Raw genomic sequence first — 20,890 nt, 5'->3', positions numbered from 1 at the left:
GTTCCCCGCTACTCCAGCATGGCCTCCACTTGTGGGCAGAAGCAGGGCTCAAGTGCGGAAAACGGTTGCTGTTTACGACGGTGGTGGAGAGCCACAGGCTCCTGCGGGAGGGCGACCGGGTAGGGTATTGACTACTCACCGGTCCCCGATGCAGGCAGACCCAGGCTTCTCCGTTTCCGTTTCGGTACTGGCAGGTTCAGATGCGATCAGCAGGATGTCTCGACGCCGTGTAGATTCCGCGACAGCAGGAGTCAGGGTTGAGGGTGTCTCACATGCAGCGAACACGCACAGGTTTGTTACCACAGCAGGGCAACTCGGCAACCGCAGCTATTCCGGTCCCAAGGCACACGTCTCACTTCAGACCTGGGAATGCCAAGTGTACGAATCATGTGAGAGTGCCGAGGACAAGGGATTAGCAGTAAGGCAGACAGCGGTGACAGAGCAAGGTTTCTGTGTAGGCTGGTCAGTCCACTGGATGGCCCAGGGATGCTTCCGAAGGCTTACGTACAGGATTTGGTGAAGGTGCCGAGAATAGTTGTTTCCACTATTCTAAAGGGTCGAAGTGCTAGTACAGGCCTTCTCGTTCGATCAGAGGCAGAGGGGTCTCACAGGACGACAACAGTGCAGGGTGCCAAATCTTTAGTGGGTCACCAGCGATTCCTCGACTCAGCTTCTTAGTTGCAGGATACTTGGCTCCTTATCCTTCGTTCGTGAGAACTCAGGAGATCGACATGGTAGTGGTGTTTTCAGCCTCCTCTTATCCAGAGTTCCCTTCTTGCCAAAACGGAGAGGACCCAATAGAAGATCTGCTCACAAAACACTCACACCATACGTGGACCTATCACGGACCACGGTGGTCCCAGGCATTCAAGACACTCTAGACTCTCTGGCACCCAGGATGTGTATTGAGAACACACATCGCAGCCCACATCCTGGAGGCACACACAAGGCATGCAGAAGCCCGCGAAAGCGTTGTGTTTCGCAGGAAAGTGCATGACCAAATAAGGACTGTCCAGGGTCGGCTCGACGTGGGGGAAGGTGAAGGGGCAAGACGGTCAGCGGACAGGACAAAGAACCTCGTGGCCTGGCCTCCAATTTGGGCCAAACGCGGGAAGCGCGGTTAACATGGCAAAAAGGGGTTCAAAACACAAAGAAACGATGGCTGCCACCAGTCCCGTCCGTGACACACTTGCACATTTCATCATAAGTCCAGCGAGAGTTTCTAGGGCCATTGTATGACTAGAGACCCAAGAGCGAGGTAATGTAAGTTACGGTGCACTCTTGTTTCATGTTGCTCAAAAGCTGCAACATGAGGAAAGGACTAAGGGAAAGAAAGTCTCCCGGTACTGACTGTCTTAAGGGCATGTCAGTTTCCCCGTAAGAATGGAGTGAAAGCCCAGAGGAGTGCGGCGGAAGGCTGCGCTTCTCTGGCAAAGTCTAGATCAGAGTGTAAAACAACAGCAAAAAGTTTGGGGGTTGCCACATGGAAGGAAAATTACCTACAATTATGAAATCTTTCCTAACAACGTTCCATCTCAAAACTCCCATCCCTCGGCCACTGAAGATTTTCCTGTTTTCTGGTTTGCTTATGCCAAGTTTCACAAAACATTATCCCTCCCATACCATACTTTATGTACATATCATAAGCCAGCGTTCCTCCCGGAGGTGCTTCCTGGCCAGTTTCCAAAGATTGTTCACCGCAGCGGAAAAATTCCGCTAAGGTGGACAATACCCCAGGCATGTTTTAACCTTCCCCTTGGCTAATCAAACTTACTCTGGGTGTTTGATTTTGCAAAATCAACTCACAACCAATATCAGGATCACTTACGAATCGGGCCACGACTCATCTGATTAGTCAATTTGTCTTTTCAAGACACAATCGTCCGTATACTGACGCAACCAATGACGTTGTGTCTGCGTATCTCGGCTCTGCCTCGTTTCGGGACCCTCGCCTCTTTGTTCACTGGCCAGGGGCATCGATCAGGGATCAGCTATGTGTAGATCTGCAGCAAGGAATCTCATCACTTATGCAGGGAGCCCCAAACACCTCTTGATCCTGGCTCAATCGCTCCCGTCCTCGCCGTTCTTACCGCCTTCCTTATTTTGCAACGTACATGATGGAACAAGTGGGGGAGGGTCCCTATTCAGGCGCCATCTTGAAGGGGCCCCTGAGGGACCCTCAGATGTGGAAACAAGGCACAGTCACCACACACGAATAGATACGCCGGACACGAGGTTCTATTCCCAAAATCTAGGGTTTATTGCAATATAAAGTAGTCACAGTTGGCCAAGTGGTCCCATGCCCCGCGACGTGTGTCTAACAGACCTCGGGGGACACAAGAGAGCGTGAAACGTACATCAGTTACATATATACAAAAGGAGCATCTTACAATCAGTAATGACACATTTGATGCCGCCCCCAATTCATTTCCCTTTGAATTAGAGGCGATGATTGACCAGTGTGACAAATATGAAACCTTAGACCACCATATTTAGTAACGGTTTGCAATCTTCAATTTTACAGACACCATTCTTTATTTGCGAGAACACAGCGTTTCTGTTTTTCATGGGCAAGCTGCGCGTAGGAAACTGGCACATACCAGACCTCTCTATTTCTCAGTTTCGATTCTCGCTCTAGAGGTCAGCCCTCTCTCCGGGGCCTCACTGGGCTCAGAAAGGGGGCCATAGGGGGTGGTACTGTGGCGCAGCCCAAGATGGCTGCCTAGCTTTTCAGCTCCATGCGTCCTCGGCGTTCATCTGCTCCCATCTGCGGTTCCCAACATTGTGAAGGACTATTGGCTGGTCGTGCTGTTTCCGCCACCGCCACTGCACTGGACATTTTGTGCGACTTTGGACTTGATCGGTCCACCCGGGACCCGGCTGGCACCCCTGTCGGATTTGGGCCTGGTATTCCACCCGGCCCCAGTGGTTGCCTAACATTCGGCCCTCCCACCTGGCCTGCCTGACTCCTGGGTCCCCTCCCCGCTCCTGTTTCCTGCCGCTCTGTGGAGTTGTGGCGGCTGCCTGGAGGTCCCACGGCGGACGCCGCCACACTGTGAATGCTACCTGTTGCGTCAGCGATCATCGCGGCCTTCCCCGGCGCCGACAACACAGAGGATTTATTCGCCCCGCTGCCGCGGCGGACCAGGTGAGCGGGGGCTGGAGCGGTGGGCGGCGAGACCTCTGCCCGCTGTGTGTGACTTTGTGGGCCCTGCTGGGCACCAGAACTGTCATAAGGAAGCGCCCCTCACCATACTGTCTGCCCACTTTCCCGCTGACATTGTCCCTGCCTCCGCTCGCGTCCTCCTGAGACAGATCCCGCTTGCCCCCCGTGCAACCTGTACACATGAGGAGGCTGCAAACGCCTGCCATCACAGCTTTGCTGCTCCGCTGTTGACTCTCTGGTATCTGCGGTGGCCCCCTTACTGCCCCCAACCGCCTACCGCTACCGAAAGACACTACGGTTGCGCCTGCCGGCCCCTGCCCTCCCCAATTCTCCATCCTACTCATAAGTGGGCCCTCCACAGTGACAATGCCTAGCAGACACAAGGCGGGGGTCCAAGGAGGTGCAATGGACAAGTACGCTAAAGCGGTCCCTCTAGATGAGCCAGCCAGCACATCATCGCCCCAGGACGAGCCAGACTTGACCCTGCACCGACTGGTCGGAGCACCTGACCTCACCCTACTAATGGAATCTATGGCTAAAAACTTTGCCTCCTTCAATGAAAAACTAGACGACATCAATGCTAATGTCGGCCTCGCTAAAGGCTCGAGTAGACCAGGCGGGATCGAAGATCACCGAGGCTGAAAATATAATCTCGGTGAATGAAGATGGTATTAACGCGCTCCAAGACACTGTGGCCTCCCTAACGCGTGACATGAAAAGTGTCAAGGCGAAATGTGACGATTTGGAATCGCGCTCTCGTAGGAACAACCTGCACATCCTCGGGGTCCCCGAGAATGCCCTCAAAGGGCGGATGGAGGACGCAGTGGAGAAACTCCTCAAAGACCTGCTGGACGACCCTGCCCTCTCCCCATATTTCACAGTCGAGCGGGCTCATCGGGCCCTGTCACCGCGCCCCAGACCCGGCGACATCCCCAGACCCATTATCGCCAAGATACTCAACTACCGCGACAGAGATCTCATCCTCCGCCTGTCGCGGGAAAAGGGAGACCTGCGATTTGAGGCACATACCGTTAGAATCTTCCCGGACTTCTCGCTGGCGGTGCAGCAGGAGAGGCGCCAATTCTTAGGCGTCAAGAAGCTGCTCAGGGAGCGCAACGTCCCCTACGCCATCCTGTTCCCGGCACGGCTAAAGATTACTCATGATGGCAAGATCTTCTTCTTCACTGTCCCTGACGAAGCAGTGAAGTTCATTGAGTTACATATACCTCTTCCTGGGCCGCGTGGTGACCACGCGCCATAGACTGCACAGCCCACGATGTTATAAAAATGTCCACAGATCCATGACTTATGATGTGTTGATGGCAACCTCACCGTGTCCACTCAGCAACTGCGGCCTATTGTCATGTGTATGCGGGCCACAGCCTAGCTCCTAAACTGCTTACTTTGCCTTCTCCCCCACTTGGTTCCGGGAGCTATCCCTGTGTCCTACTCTCTCCTGCGATGTCAACCTACGAGAGGGCACTCTCTGGTCTCAGAGGCTGTCTGTGATACACGTTTACCGCAGCTGCACATTCGGGACAGCATTTGCTGCCCCACACCAAGCCACGGATGCCGGCCGCATGGCACCAGCGCCCCCAATTGCAGTTGCAATGTTTGCTTTCACTTTTATTTTGTTCCTTTTATTGACTGGCCCCCGTTGGGCTGGGATGTGGCCCTATCCACGTTGGATCTGGTCCTCTGACCTTTGGTTTCCGGTTGGAGCAGGCCCAAGGGGCGCCATGTGTGTTCTGGGGTGGGAGGTCTGCACTGCATGTTGGGGTTGGGCAGTGAGGGTGGGGGGTGATAAAGTTGGGGTTGAGTTGACAGTTAAAAACAAGGCTGAGAGATGCATGACTTCAACTCAATACTTCTGTGCACACGGCAAGTGCATAAGGAGGAATCCTAACGAATACTACCACTGGGATGTTCCATAATGTGACACTATGGCTCTGAACATTGTAACATGGTATATCCGTGGCCTAAGCAATTTCACTAAGGCCTGCAGGATAACTGCCTATGCCCAGCGACATGGTGCCAAAATCCTCTTTCTCCAAGAAACCCATGCCCTTGGGCGCCTAGCAACATGTCTCGCCCCCACGTGGGGCAACAACAGATACTATACGAAGTACTCCACCCAATCCAGGGGGGTCCTAACTCTAATCCATAAGTCAGTCCAGTTTTCCCTGCGTTCCAGCCATATTGACCCTGAGGGTAGATACGTGATCCTCCATTGCTCACTCGCTAATATGGAATGCCTCCTAGTGAACACATATGCCCCTAACTTTGATGCCCCTGAGTTCTTTGATGCCATCACCAGCACGCTTCTGAAATAAATTGGTTTTCCTATCATATGGGGCGGTGACATGAATTTAATCCTGTACAAAGACCTGGATAGGTCCGGGACGGCCCGCAGAGCCCCATCACACGCTGCCCATAGGTTACACGCCCACATAGACACACTTGATCTCAGGGATGTATGGAGAGCTCTCAACCCACAGGTTAGAGAGTACACATTTTACTCATCGGTACATGATAGCCTCTCCAGGATCGACCTTTTCCTCATATCGAGTTGCATGATGGGCAGGGTCACAGAGACCGAGATATTACCACGCACACTATCGTACCACTCACCGGTAACACTTCAGATAACACTGGGACACGACCAGCCCACTCGCTCCTCTTGGAGATTTAAGTCGGAGGCCCTCCTAGACATAGGGCCTCATTACGACCCTGGCGTTAAGGGTTTAACGGCGCCGTAAAAGGTGTCGGCGCAGTTAAACCCTTAACGCCTGATTACGACGTCCCTTTGAGGGACCCGACCTTAACGGCTGGTTTTACCAGCCGTTAAAGTAGGGTGCCGCAAAGGGACCTTGGTGCTAAGTACGGTGCCGCAATTTGCGGCACCGTACTTAGCGCCTTCCCCATTCCCATTGAGCCCTATGGGGCAAAAATGGGAATGGGGAAGGGCCCATGGTGAATGGGGAATTACCGCCCCGCCAACCTTGGAACGGGGCGGTAATTCCGCCATTCACCATGGCGGACCCCGGCATGGACCATGGTGCTAATAGCACCCTGGTTTAGCGCCAGGGTCGTAACAAGGCCCATAGTCTTTAAAGCTGATATCCTAGCTGACATCAACACCTTCTTTGAGTGCAACAACAGGCATGACACCTCCAATGGAGTGCGCTGGGAGGCATTCAAGGTCTTCATCAGAGGGATGTGCATTTCTAGAGAGGCTGGGGTCCTTAAAGCCATAAAAAATAGCTTGCAACAGTCGGAAGCAAAATTAAAAGAGCTTGAGAGGGCATATGCCACCGCCCCTTCCTCGACCATACTGGCACAGATCAGAGCGGAATTAGAAACATTCGAGTCTCATGCTCTAAGATAAGTTTGGTACTTCGCCCGTCCCGTGGCAGCCAGGAAGTATGGTGAGGGGGATAAGCCGGGTAGGACACTGTCCAGACTGGTCCGAACTGAGGGGGGCAGGAACCGCATTGATTGCGTCAAAGACACAGGAGGCACCATGTGCTGGTCCGACCATGATATCCTTGGAACATTCACTGCGTTTTACACGATCCTGTATGGCCCCCAGCAAGAACACAGCCTGCAAGACACCGACGCCCTGCTAGATCAAATCCCCATGACCCTCCTCTCCCACTCGACCAGCGACCTACTTGAAACCCCTATCACCCTCGATGAGATAACCACGGTCATCTCGAAATGCCCTAGGGGCAAAGCACCAGGCCCAGACGGCCTCACCTCGGAGTTTTATCGGGAGCATGTAGCCATTCTGGCACCCAGACTCCTGGAGGTGTGGAATGAATCCTTAGAGTTAAACATTCTACCCCAATCCATGCGTGAGGCGCGTATAACTGTACTACCCAAGCCAGGAAAACCGTTGGACGAATGTGGGTCCTATAGGCCCCTTTCCTTGATCAACACTGACACAAAAATATTTGCCAAGATTATCGCCAATAGGTTTCTCCCCATTATGCCCCACTTAGTCCACCCCGACCAGAGTGGCTTTGTGCCCGGCAGATCTACCGCCCTCAATATCCGTTGCCTGTTCAATGTTCTGGCTAGAATTGACCCCGACGCACAGGCCGTGGCGGTCCCCCTCGATGCCCAGAAGGCATTTGAAATGGTGTCATGGCAATACATGTGGGTGGTGCTCCACAAAATGGGAATTGGCCCACGCATGAGGTCGTACATCAAACCTCTCTGCACAAGCCCTGCAGCCAGAGTCCTAGTCAACTCCAGGACCTCGGCCCCCTTCGCTCTTCACAGAGGCACCTGCCAGGGCTGCCCGTTCTCTCCGATACTTTTTGCGCTCGCTATAGAGCCCATGGCTGACAAAGTTAGGGACAAACACACACGTAAAGGTATACGTCTTCGTGATACTCCCGAGATCATTTCTCTCCGACGACGTGCTTCTATATATTAGAGACCCGGCTGCCCACCTCGACCCGATAATGAGAGACATAACCAAAATTGCCACTTTCTCGGGCTTCACCATAAACTACTCCAAATCCAAAATCTTCCCGCTCACCCCGTCCACTACACAACCGCCCTTCGAATTCCCCCTCCGATGGTCACCGAGGGGCATCAGATACCTTGGAGTGCAGGTGTCCCTCACTAAAGATTCACTGTTGGCTGACAACTACGCGGCTGTGGCGCAGCTTGCTGAGGCTCAAATGTTGAAATGGCGCAGTCTCCCACTCTCTCTGTCGGGTAGACTATCTCTAATCAAAATGATTATGGTCCCTAAATTTCTCTACGTCTTCACTAATGTGCCGACCTGACCCGGAAAGCGATATTTCAGGAACCTACACGCTGCATGTGCCCAATTTGAATGGCACTCTGGCACGGTTCTTAAGAAATGGCAACACATGACTCTTCCCTATGGTAACGGGGGTTTCACCGCCCCCGACTTTGCTAAATACTGGACAGCCGCGCAGGCCCAACACGCCACATACTGGTACACGTTCTCCGACCCCCCCCCGCATTTGAAGCTCGAGAAACTAGCAAGCGAGAGTGTTAACACCCTCTCCCTCATTCTCCATCACACATATCACGGCGACACCCGGCAGACCCTGTAGCGGCCACTGTCAGGGCCTGGAAATATATTCTGCAGACACAACTCGACCACCACCCATACTACAAATGGCTGCCCATCTGGCAGTTCCCGGGCCTCAGCCCTACACATGATAAACTCTTAATGAAACACTGGCACGACCTGGGCTACCGAGCCCTGACCGACTTTTACCCCGATGGGAAGTTTATCACTCCGCAGACGTGGCGCCCCGGACACCTGGGTACTGCGTTGGAACTACTACAATACTATAGGTTGAGGGCGGTGTTCCGCGTCTGGTGGCCCTCATATCCAGATGAGCCCCCAGACTCACCTGAGATTCACTACATATCCAACTCGGCTGGTTCTAGGGGCATAGTGTCCGCGCTGTACAAATTGTTGATGGCCGACCCCACGGACGTGCCAATCAAGGCGCGGGATACGTGGAGTGAGGAGCTGGGCCTCCCCATCACTGACGCAATGTGGGGAAAAATGTGCATACACACTCGAGCCACCTCTCTGAATGCCAGACATAGGTGAATGCAATACAAGCTCCTGAACAGATTATATTACACGCCTCAAAGACTGGACAGGTTTGCAGACACCCAGGCCCGCACATGCCCTAAGTGTGGATATCCTGCTGCAGATCACACTCATATGTTCTGGTCCTGTGATGCGCTGGGCCCATACTGGAAAGCCATAATTGAAGCTCTCTCAGATATTACAGCGTCCCGTATCCCTCCAGAACCCCTAGCTATACTGTTCGGCCTGTGGGATAGCCCTGAGTTGAGGAAAATGTCTAGGTTTCTGAATGTTGCCACCATAATAGCCAAAAAATTCATATTACAATGTTGGAAGCGCCGATCCCCCCCTTCGTTTGAGATGTGGATGAGGGCCCTCACCTGGACTCAAGCGTGCGAGGAGGACTACATTAACACCCTCCCGCTGACCTCCCGACCCAAGAATGTATGGATGGAATTTTGCACCTATTTGAATAATAATTGTCCTCCCCCCTCCTGGTGATGTAAACTAATCCACTGTTGTGCCGCATAAATCCGAATAATGGCCCTATCTGTACCTGGCTGGCATTCCCAAGTATTGCATTACCATGTATGTATTTTTTACCCTTGCTATGCTGTATATTGTGTTGATTGTCTGTTCTCTCACCATGCCAATAAAGAAAAGTTTTTTAAAAAAGAAAGGGGGGCCGTAAAGAAGATCATAATTCAACTCTTTAAATGCTAGTTTCGTACATTGCTATTCTTTCAGGAGACTCACTGGCATTCGTGTACTGATTAAATGCCTTGCTCCCTGTCTTCAAGGATATGTGAGGGAGGGAATTGGGCATTTCTGTCTGGCTCTCCAGTGTAATGTTTCAACATGTTTCTTAGCCTTGGACCATTGAAGCAAAATAATATCTACAGCAAAGCAGTTTTACATGAGGTAAAGGGGTAACGTTAGAGAGAGCAGAGAGAGAAAACAAAATGGCGATTCTGGTCATCTTAAAATGGCTTCACTCTAGTTGAACTAATAGCTACGTAATAACTAATGACTAATGTATATATATTCTTACACTGTAAATGAGGCGGTTGGTCTTTGGCCAACCAATTATCATTCATTTCCGGACCCTCAAGGGGTGTTTGGTTTTTCTGGACTGACACACTGACTCCGCCACTACCCCCATGCAGAGCCCTGAGATAACACACTCCTCCCCACACACCCAGGACCTCTGCCACCACCCCCAGGCAGCCCCCTGAATTCTTCACACCCCAACCAGCCCAACAGACCTCCACCACTACCCCAGTCAGCCCACTCAAGTCCTTAGACCACCCACCAGCCCACATAACCTCTGCCACTACCCCCAGGCAGCACCCTGACAGTCTGCTACCCTACCAGTCCAATGTATAACTGCAACTCACCTGAACCTTTGTAATCTGCCTCCAAAATGAAGCAGACCTTCAACATGTCCACTACCAACACAATCAACTGGAAGCACTGAAGATCAATCCAGGACCAGAGCATTCCCTGTCACTCCTTGTCAGACCAAAATCTGCAGCACCTCAATTGGACAGCACAATATTGCTCCAACAACAATGTGCCATTGGCCATGGGTCATTGTAAAGGCAAAATTATACGGGGGTAGAGTCAGAGGCTTTCCTAGCCAAAGGCGTGATAGGGGGTCAACAGGACAGTGCAAAGGAGCTATGCAACTAATAGCTCTGAAAAAAGGAATTCACCGTAGGATACATGGGAAACAATGAAGATTTATTTTAACAAGAAGACATATTATTGGAATTTCTGTGTGCCGTGGCACAACACAAATACATATAAAAGTGCATGCATAGTCTGCACTGTAGTGGGTTAATATTTTGTAGTGACAATCTGTTTTGTGTATTGTTCAAAATCACTACACATTTGACATTATCATAGTGGTGGCAGTCTATTTTATATATTGTTCAAAATCACAATACATTTAACATTGTCAACACTTAGATGGGTGTTTCTGGTTCAGTAATTGATTGACAAGGAGCAGTGGCTAGTAGAAGTGGAGCAGCGAGGCACAGTAGGTACCGAACTGTCTTCAGGACGAAAAAGTCAAAGTCAGACTGGATTAAAAGGAAAAGGGCGTCCTCCTAAAGTGAGAAGGAAGACTACGTTAAAAACTGTGAACTGGTTTATGTCCAGAAATGGTGAGAGGATGCAAGGGACAAGGACCTACCATAGAGTTATTTGATAGACGCTCTGGCTGTGGTCTTGGAGTTTTTCAGCTGCTGGAATTGCGGCTGGATGGGCAGTCTGCAGGAGTCAGAGGCCCAGGTCTAAGTACAAAGAAGTCAATGAATGACCATTAAGGTGATTGTGCACAGTGAAGGACAGTCTTTTTTGTGGGAACCATGATTTGGCCACGACTGTGGTTGCCATAAGTGTGGTGAGCGTCCAAAAATGGAGATCTGGTCGTTATCACGCGTTTTGTGACGTGCTTATTGAAGGTGGTCCTCGGAGTGATAGACGCGTAGGAGATGAGCAGAGTTAATTATTGGCCTGATGTAAGTAATTAAATCACGTGATGAGGTTGAAGGATGGCCGTGATCTACACAGTGCCGGGTTAGAGACAGACTTATCTCGTGTGCCGAATGGGGCCAAACAATGGTGATCCTTTGCAGTGATCGCTATTGACTGCTATTGAGGAAGAGGAGGTCACGGAAAACGTGACGGGTGTGCAAACAGTGCGCATAACAAGTGTTGGCTCAGTAGTGCAACCGAAAAAGGAGCGGAGTTATGGCCGCGGTCTTACCTGTGTTAGAGGATACGGAGCTGTGTCACTACAGTCTGGTGCGCATGTGTAGCTGCGGGCACTCTGTATAAATATAAGACCGCCGGGACTGCGCATGCGTCAAGGAGTAGTTTCTGGGGCACGGGCAGGTCAAGACGGTCTCGTGCGAGCACCGTCATATGATGTGCTAGGGGCCAGCCGTATGAGTGTAGTTGCTCAGCACATGCGTGGAGGGACAGTGGCTGAAACAAATGTGTGTCGAGAATGTCAATACATTTTTACATGTTGGATGACAACCAAATAGAATCAATTGCACCAGTTAGGCGTTGGTACATAAACGGTCTGGTTGCATTTGTTTGTGCTTTTATACAAGTGGTACATTTCATGAATAGGGTAACAAACACACATACGATTTTTTGGCATGGAATCGAAGATTTTGTGAGAGCAAGCAAAATACATTTCAAATTACCTAGCATTGGTTATATTGCACAGTGAAGCAGTTCGACAACATTTCCTGTGGTACAACTTGGAAAAAACCTTGGTTGTGGATTATTGAGGGTGAAAGCAAACCCCTTGATGGTATAAACCACTTAAACTGGCGGAGCTAGGGATGAATCAAGGAAATAGCTGGAGCAGATTCAATTGGTGTTGGGGCACAACAGGGGGGCACGAAAGGACCGGAAGTGATGGGATAAAAAGGCCCATGGGAGTATGCTGTCTATTTGGACAAGGCTTTATTTGTTGAAGAAGAGGTTCCATTGAATCGAGATGTTAAGGCCGTGTCTGATAGAGTCCAGGCGGTAGATCCATTTTTGCTCAAGTCTACAGAGGGCAAGGCTCTATCGCCTCCGCGGAAGGGATTTCGCACTGTTTGCAGTATTTCTCAAAAAATGTCATTGTGGGTGTGATTCATTTTCTTGAAATGTGCCACTAACGGTTTGTCTTCAACTTGATTACTGTGGTGCTGGAAATGCATTGGAGGGACAGGGCCTCCCTGTCCTTGTCCGGTAGTCCTATTTCATATGTGTTCTGTATTGTTTTCTGCCCAGGAGTCCATGTGGGACTCCTGGCAGTGCAGCTCTTCCTGTTTTTGTTTTGGTGTACAGACCCATGGGATACCCTAATGGCACCCATGGGTGGGGGTACAACTCTGTGCCCCTAGTGTATGTGTTTGGGCACCTGTAGGTGGCCCACAGAGCAGGGTATGGGCTGGTGGCATCTCCATGCTGAATTGACAATTTATTCTCCATTTTGGGATACCCAGGCCCTGCCATTGGAATCAGTTGATTCCTGATAGAAAACAAGATGGCCCCTGTGGCCTCTTGCTTTCTATTGCCTGTTAGCTTGTTTTCTCAAAGTCCTGGGAAGCCCTGACTCTGACCCTTCCCCCTGAATGGCTGTTGGGTGGAAGTTCCATATATGGTGTTGTTGTGAAGTCCAGTCCAGACTGGCTGGAGCCTTCCCAGTGACTGTATGTTGTGGGTACACCCTGTGGGTGGGACCTGGGTGAATGGAGTGTGTGGCCAATATGCACTTCTTGTTGTGGCTGTCTGGTTTCTGGTATGAGAGACGACTGAGACAGCCCTGCCTGAAACTGGCCTGAATGCAATGTGTAGTGTTGAATGGCTGGGTACTTGTCCCAATCCACATTCCTTGTTGTGAGTGTCTGAGAGGGAGGAGGATGGCCTGAATGCACTGTGTGCCTGATTGGCTGCCTGACTGCATGAATGCCCTTCTGTATGATTGGCTGCTGAGTGTGACCCAGCAGTGTGGATGAGAGGCAGAATAGTATTTCTGGGGACCTCTCACCACCGGAAATTGTTCAGAAGTTGTGTCTACACTTGAAGAGTAACTGGAACTGCTGATCCTCGACGCCCAGCTGGAAGAAGAAGACTTGCTGTTGCATTTGCTTCGACCTGATCTGACAGCTGCCGAACTCGTTGAAGACTGATCCGTGAGAGGTAAGGCGCCCTCTTCCCGTGCTCTGAGGGACCTCGAGCACCGCTAACCTTTGCCGAAGCTCCCTGGAAGTCAGTCCCTCGAAAGGCTGCCGACCGGAGACGGGGACCGCCGTCGAAGTCCATTGCCATCAACCAGGGTTTGCAGGTTTGTGTAACCACTGGAGGCCCATTGAAGTTGTGTTGCCCCAGAAGAGGGGACCGCTTGACGATGTGCCGCCGATGACCGGAGCCGCCCGCTCCTTTGCCTATGAACATTTGAATAGAAGGACTCCCTTGTCCGCAACGTCGGCCGCTTTATCCTGCTGGAGAAAGTCAAGGCCGCTAACGTGCCGAGGAGAATCCGCCAGTGGGTTTCCCGCCACCCAGAGACCACAAAGACTTCGATGACTCGACACCCTTGCTGGGCCACAGTTCTTCAGAAACTCTTTCCGGTCCTGAACAATCAATCACCGAGGTGCCCCGCACACCTCATCCTCGCAGGACGTCTCTGACGAGTACCGCCTGGATCGACGCCGTAGTCTCGGCACCCTCGAACTTCTCATCAACGCCATCGATGCCAAGTTCACCTTCTTTGACGCCTCTCGACGATCCGTGACTCCTGCTTGAAAGGGGGGCACTCAAGAAGGATCCATCGACGCTTCTTCAAAGAACTCTACTCCACCATGTACATTGGGGGGGTAAAAAAACATTATAGGAGAGAATAAGACTATTGATCAATACATGGACTGGGCTTGTGCTAGATCTTCATTTTACAGGTTGCCCAGGTGGGGGGATCTCCACACAGAACTGTGTCCAGGGGTAGGGGCCAGTATTCTGCCAATTGTGTCAACCATCTTGCTTTCCTTCCTATCTCTATTGCTGGTTTCCTTGTTATTGATCTGTGTGACATTCTAAAAGTATAGTTGATGCACTTTAATGAGATCTGATAATATTGGTGGTACCACTTTAGAATTGTATATATTTACCATTGTTGATTTCCAAGTACAAAGTGCGTTATTGTGATAGTGTACATACCTTTGAATGTTAATTATATAAAGATTGTGTTTTCAGTAATACAGTGTGTGGACATTCCTTTGTGGGGGCTTGGGGACTACACTGTACTTAAGAACCAGCCTGCATCACCTCCTGAGAAGCTAGGCCTTGATTGCTCCACCATAGCTACCGCATAGAGAATCTTGGCTGGGGTCCTCTCTGCCTCTCCTCTACCATATAGAGAGCAGAAGTAGAGACACCCCCCTCCAGTCTTTACAATTACGTACGTACGACCTATGTTCGCAGATGCGTAGTCTGATTTCTCTCTTGGATTTGCCTATGTATATAAGATCACAGGGGCATTTTATGATGTAAACAGACCATTTTCGTTTTGCAATTGGTGAAGGAGTTGAATGTCCATAGGTTCCCTTTTAGGTCAATAGTTTTGAGGTTTGCTGTCAGGTTGCAGACAGAGCAATTCCCACATTTTAAGTGGCCTTTTACAGGCGGTAAGTGCCATAATCTGGTTTGGGTGTTACTGGAAGCATCAGCCTCTGTGTACGTGTGTACAAGGAGGTCCTTGAGATTGCGATTACGTTTTAACGCAAATCTGGGTTTTTACGGTTTAAAACAGTCTGTGTGGAGCTTGTCCCAATGTTTTAGAATCACTTTTTTGATTGAATTACTCAAGGGAGTAAAAGTGGTTACGCAGGTCATTTTATTCTTTGATTGGTCTCTGGTGGTTGGAGTGAGGCAGGCATCTCGGTTGGTGTGTTTCACTCTTTTTCTGGCTTGACGAACAATATGGCTGGGGTATCCTCGTTCTTTTAGCCTGGTTGCTAGTTCTTTGCTTTTTGATTTGTATTCACTTAGTGTGGAGCAATTACTTTTGATGTGTAAAAATTGTCCGAAAGGCAGGTTAGTCTTAAGGCCTGAAGGGTGAAAGCTGGTGTATTCTAGTAAGGTGTTTTTGGATGGAGGTTTACGGTATAGAGTGGTACTCAGAGAATGGTTTTGAGTCTTGGATATTTCTAGGTCCAAAAAAGGTATCTGGTTTTTACTGTAGTCTATAGTGAATTTGATACAGTCATTGCGTGAGTTCAACCATTGCAGGAATACATGGAGATTCTTTTCAGTCCCTTTCCAGATCATGAATACGTCATCAATATACCGTAGCCAGCAACCAATTGAGTCTTTGAAGGTGTTCTGTTTGTCATGAATAAGTTCGCTACATCTGGGGTGAAAGTTGCCCCCATGCTAGTCGCATGGCATTGCTGATAGAAGGTTTGTTTGAAGATGAAGTAGATTTCCATTAGGGCTAGTCGAGTACACTCGAGAAGGAAAGCCGTGGGTGGGTCCATTGTTCTTCTGTCAACTGGGTAGGTTTTGAGTACTTGTGTGTTGCTCCAGAGCACGATGCCCCCGCCCTTATCTTCTGGTTTAATCAGAAAATGGAATACATAAAGCTTAGGCCAGTTGCGTGTTTGCATGGGGTGTTGGCCTTGGTAGCGAGGCTCTCCTGTTGTCCTCTCCCTTGAAAACTTGAGGCCTGTGGTGTGTTGCCTTGTCCACCAGTGGTGGAATCTGATCGCTACTGTTCGAGCTATGTGAAAACATTACAAATTTCTTTCTCTGTTGTCTCCGTGGGTTTTGTCTGTTGTTGGAGGCTTGTGAATTCAATTGGTTATATCCAAGAATCAAAACCATTCTCTGAGTACCACTCTATACCGTAAACCTACATCCAAAAACACCTTACTAAAATACTCCAGCTTTCACCCTTCGGGCCTTAAGACTTAAGGCAGCGGGCTAGTCCTCCTTACCAATTTCTGACAACCTGTCGACCAGGGCTGATTTACAGGCCACGTCCTCCTCCCTCAGGTGGGCCTCCGTTATTGCCTGGGGGGCTTGCAGTACAGACAGCAACTCATGTTCTGTGTCCCGTGCAGACCTGCAAGTCACCTCCAGGATGGCAGCCCTCCTCCATGCCAGACGCAGCACCACCGCAGCCTGGCCACCATCACCTGTGCCTCCCATGCCTGCTGCCTCTCTGCCAGCAGCTGCCTCTTCTATTGCCTGAACGTGGAAGAAATGGTTGTCAAGGCCCCCCTATGGTCCTCTTGCCTCATTGTTGCCACGTGCCTCCTCAGGTGGTTTGCCCTGTGACTGTCTACCTCCTCATATTTGCCACCTACTGATGCTGTGGCCAGTGTTTCGCTCTTTCGGTACGCCCTCCGACGTGATGACATTTGTCAGGGCTGTACAGCACCTGCACTGCTCTGAGTTGCTTACTGACCCTCCATTGCCTGTGTTGGTGCCTGGGTAGGCACAGTGACTACCACGGCTGACGTAGATGGGACACCCACCTCGGGCAGGCATGTTAGTTTCACCAGACGGGGTGTTGGTGGGGGGACTGGTGCACAGGGGGCCGTGCTGGTATGTGGCCTGGAAGGCACCCTGGAGGACATCTGGTGCACATCGGAGGACGCAGAGGAGGAGGTCACAGCAGTGAACAGCCCATGGAGCCCACCAGAGACTATGCCTGTTGCCAGCAAGGCCATGAGGCGGCATAGCTCATTGTGATGATGGGCAAGCATACCACGAATAGCCTGTATATCATCACAAATGACTACCGTCTGCCTTGTGAGGCCTACCAGCAGGGGCAGAACGTGATCCCTGATGGACACATCAGCTAGTAAGGGGATGCTGGTCTGGGTGGAGGCATCCTGGAACGTGCACATTGCTGCATCCGATGGCCCTGGGACAGAAATTTGAACAGGCACTGCCACAGTGGCCTGTACAGCCTCATGCCTCTGGGACAGGGTTGCAGCATGGACATCCACCTCAATACCCGCACCTGAACCCATTGGCTGGGCTACAACGACCACCTCCACCAACCTCCACCTCCGTCAACCTGAATGACTCCAGGGTGGCTTCCCCCATGGATGGCCCCTGTTTGGCATCACACTGTCCCACCACTGCTAAGGAGTTCCCTGCCACCTTCACCTCCTGGAACGTACCCCCAGCATCCATGCCTGATGGTTCTAGCCCTACCTCAGCCACATCACTCCCCAGAGAGGAGCTTTCACGGGGAAGCGACAGGGGCCGGTGCCTTGGTCTGGTGGAATGTGTTAGGCAGAATCACATGCAGTACCCTTTGGCAACACTACATGCAATTTAGAGTAAAAGTGTTAGTACAATTTCACCTTTGGTACAAGCCTGTACTACACAGTTGTGTGGTAGCAGTGGCTGAGCAGCCAGACTTATCTCAAGAGTTGAGTGAACAGTAGAACAAGTTACGCAAAGGACCTACAAATACAGTGGTTCAAACAAACACTTACTCAAGGTTTCTTGGTAAAAGAATATACATTTATTTACACAGTCAGTTTGAAAGCATTACACTAGCAAGAGCAGCTCAATATCATACACTAATATACTACAAACTCACAACCAATAAGTTACTGAACAAGTTCAGCACCCCTGAAGTGGGAGCAAAATGGCACTTCAGATACTTTTAAAAGGGGTAAAAAGACAAGGTTATTAGAATCAATAGCACAAATACTTTCATAGGCAGGGCAAAGGGTTTCAGTTAACTACAACCAGCAATTCAGTTCATAGGCCTGGGCCAAAGTCAATGATTCAGAGTCTTTGTATGGGATAGCACAGTTCTGGTAGCAAACGGTTAAGTCTTTGCCATGGATCTTAGGAGAATTTGGCTAGGCGAAAAGTTAGGCGAATATTTAGGGAAGGACAAGCCTTCGAAGTTGGGAAAGTTTCACAATCTTTCTCCATGGGCGAAAAGATTTCCGGACTGCGTTTGCACAGTACCTTTAAAGTGAAGAAGAGTTGTAGCTTAGGCAGTTGTTCCTGGCAGTTCATGCAGCTCTTGTTGTTCCTGAGCTTTAGTCATGGGGACAAGAAGGAGGACGTCAGGAGGTTCCTGCAATGCCCAGGGATGAGGCCACAAGCTTGGCAAAACATTGTTTTAAGGTGTGAGTGCCTTAAAGTCGACAAGCATGGTTTCCTTCCCCCTGGCTATCCGGTTTTCAACAGCACTCAGAAGAAAATTCGACCAGGATGGGGATGGTGTCCAGCTGGCTTGCGAGTTGTTGTTCCCACCAAATTCAAGGGAAGAAGTTAACCTTGAAGGTCTTCTCTGTCGATGGAGTTTCAGGCATTTCGGACATGCAGCTTGGCTTCACCGGTTGTCCAGGAGTTGCAGCAGTCCTATTCCTTCAGCTCGTCTTCGGTTCTTTCGTTCCAGTGGTCGACTCTGCTTTCCAAGTGCCAGAGACCTGCATTAAAACAGTTTTTCCCCATTCATTCGAGCCTGGCTGTCACTCACACAGCAGGGTGGCGGTCCTTGCCGGACATCCAGCCGGCCAATCACGCCAGAGTGCATTCAAGTCTCCTAGGAGACTAAGCACAGGGAGTTTCGGGCACCTCCCTCACATCCTGTCCATCCCAGATACTCAGGTGCCAGAGGAGGGCGTCAGCACTGAAGCCCGACAAAGGCCAACGAACAAAGGGACCAAACCTGATTTGGCGCACAGAGACAAACACAAGAAGGACCTTACCTAAAAGAAATTGTAAAAAAATTGACAGGTGTCTGTTTTTACAGATAGGTCTTGGGCGCCATATTGAAAAACATGGCTGACCCAATTTTTAGCTACCGTTATTCGCGGTCGGGAAAGATCATGGTAGTTTGATCTAAACCACTGCCACCAGCCATTTAAAGTAGGAAAGGGTAACATTTAGTTTTGACTCAGGGGATGCTAGACAACCCCTCCAGCCCTCTATAGAAAGATAGTGTGTGCTGGGTCTGTAAATTTAAAGAGACTAGTAAAATCAATTTAAGTTTACATGGTCTGGGAGAAAGTGGTCAGTCCCAGTGAAGGTATTTAAACCTTGGGAAGTCTGAAAGACATCCCTTTGTCACTGCACTGAAGGTGCTGGTGACACACAGAAAAAGATGATGCCTATGGAGTTGTGTTAAAACTCTATAACGAAAGAACACAAAAGTAAAACACACATCAAAATACATGGAAGAGTGGGAAAAAAAGGCTCACACTCTTCCCAGGTAAAAAAAATCAAATCCTAGAAATCCAGCAAAGTTGCTGAGGTTCTCAAAAGGTAAGGGAAATTAGCACATTTTGAGAATTCTCCCTAACAGAATGGTCCCTGCTTCCACGCTCCACAGCACTGCTTCTGCCCTCTTCTTCAGCTGTAGAAACTGCGGTAAATGAGACACAGAACAGCAACATCAGTGTACAGTATCAAAGCCTGTGTGGCATACAAAACATTTACAGTAACATGAAGTGTCCATGGTACAGCAAGCAACATCCAAACTCACACACATGGGCATGCAATTCCCATTCAGACATAACAATCCAGGCTCAATGATGACCCCAGTCATGACACATTCGCATGTAAACATAGCACAAACAGGGAAGTGCGTAGACGCATACCAAGAGAAATGACATAGCGCAATGGCAAAGGAACCGTGACCCAACTAAAACCTGCTGCGTTGCTATGGGAGACATGCCACAGGGGCACAGGGGTGGGCAGGGAGTCAACATGTAGGTTGGCCAAACACAGAATGTATGGAAGCACAGATGGCCTAGGGTAACGCTATGTACACATTGGTGGCAAGACACACAGTGGAATGTTGGCTCCCAGTTTACACTCATGATTGCACCACTCACAGCATGGCCATACCAACACCTGTTCAGGCATCTATCCACACAATCACATCAAACAACATTCCTCCCTCAAAGCCTGACCTGTGAGCATGCAACACATACATGCATCAATTGCACAGGCACACGTGAGTATGCCATAGCCCCAAGCACATACACATGGCATGCGCATCCATCAACTCAGAGTACACATGCAGTGCCATGACAGATCTCATCAAAGTCCCCTAAATGACATCGCCACTATTTGACTCCGCCAAACTTCCATACGCATGTGTTCCCGCCTGATGTTGAGGGTGGATAGTCACATATTGCAGTTGTCTGCACACCATCATGTCCATCATGCATGCACCTCACATGGGCACCACATCCTCATCTGGCACCCTTGCCATCCAAGCACGTCTATCCATAATGTGACATTGCATGGGCACCGTTTGCACAACTGTACAAATACACATACTGCAAATACAAGTGCATGTCCAATGAACACATGCCACACTTCACACATGGGGATCATTGTCTGGGGACTGGATTCCTTGTGGATTGCTGAAACACACATACCGCATACATAAGGGTGTAATTTCAAACATGCAGGCACATGCACAACACACACCACTGTAAATCAGTGCACCACATGGCTACTCATCAGCAACCACTAGATGCTGTTTCCAATCGCACATCTGGGTTTTCAGTTCTGGGTAGAACCTCACCAGGACCCAAATGTAGAGTGAACGCCTGCACCTGCCCGCGCAG

Source organism: Ambystoma mexicanum, chromosome 5q (genome assembly GCF_040938575.1).
Source record: "Ambystoma mexicanum isolate Mex_15411 chromosome 5q, UKY_AmexF1_1, whole genome shotgun sequence".
NCBI classification, from domain to species: Eukaryota; Metazoa; Chordata; class Amphibia; order Caudata; family Ambystomatidae; genus Ambystoma; species Ambystoma mexicanum.
Note: the sequence above shows the minus strand (reverse complement) of the source record.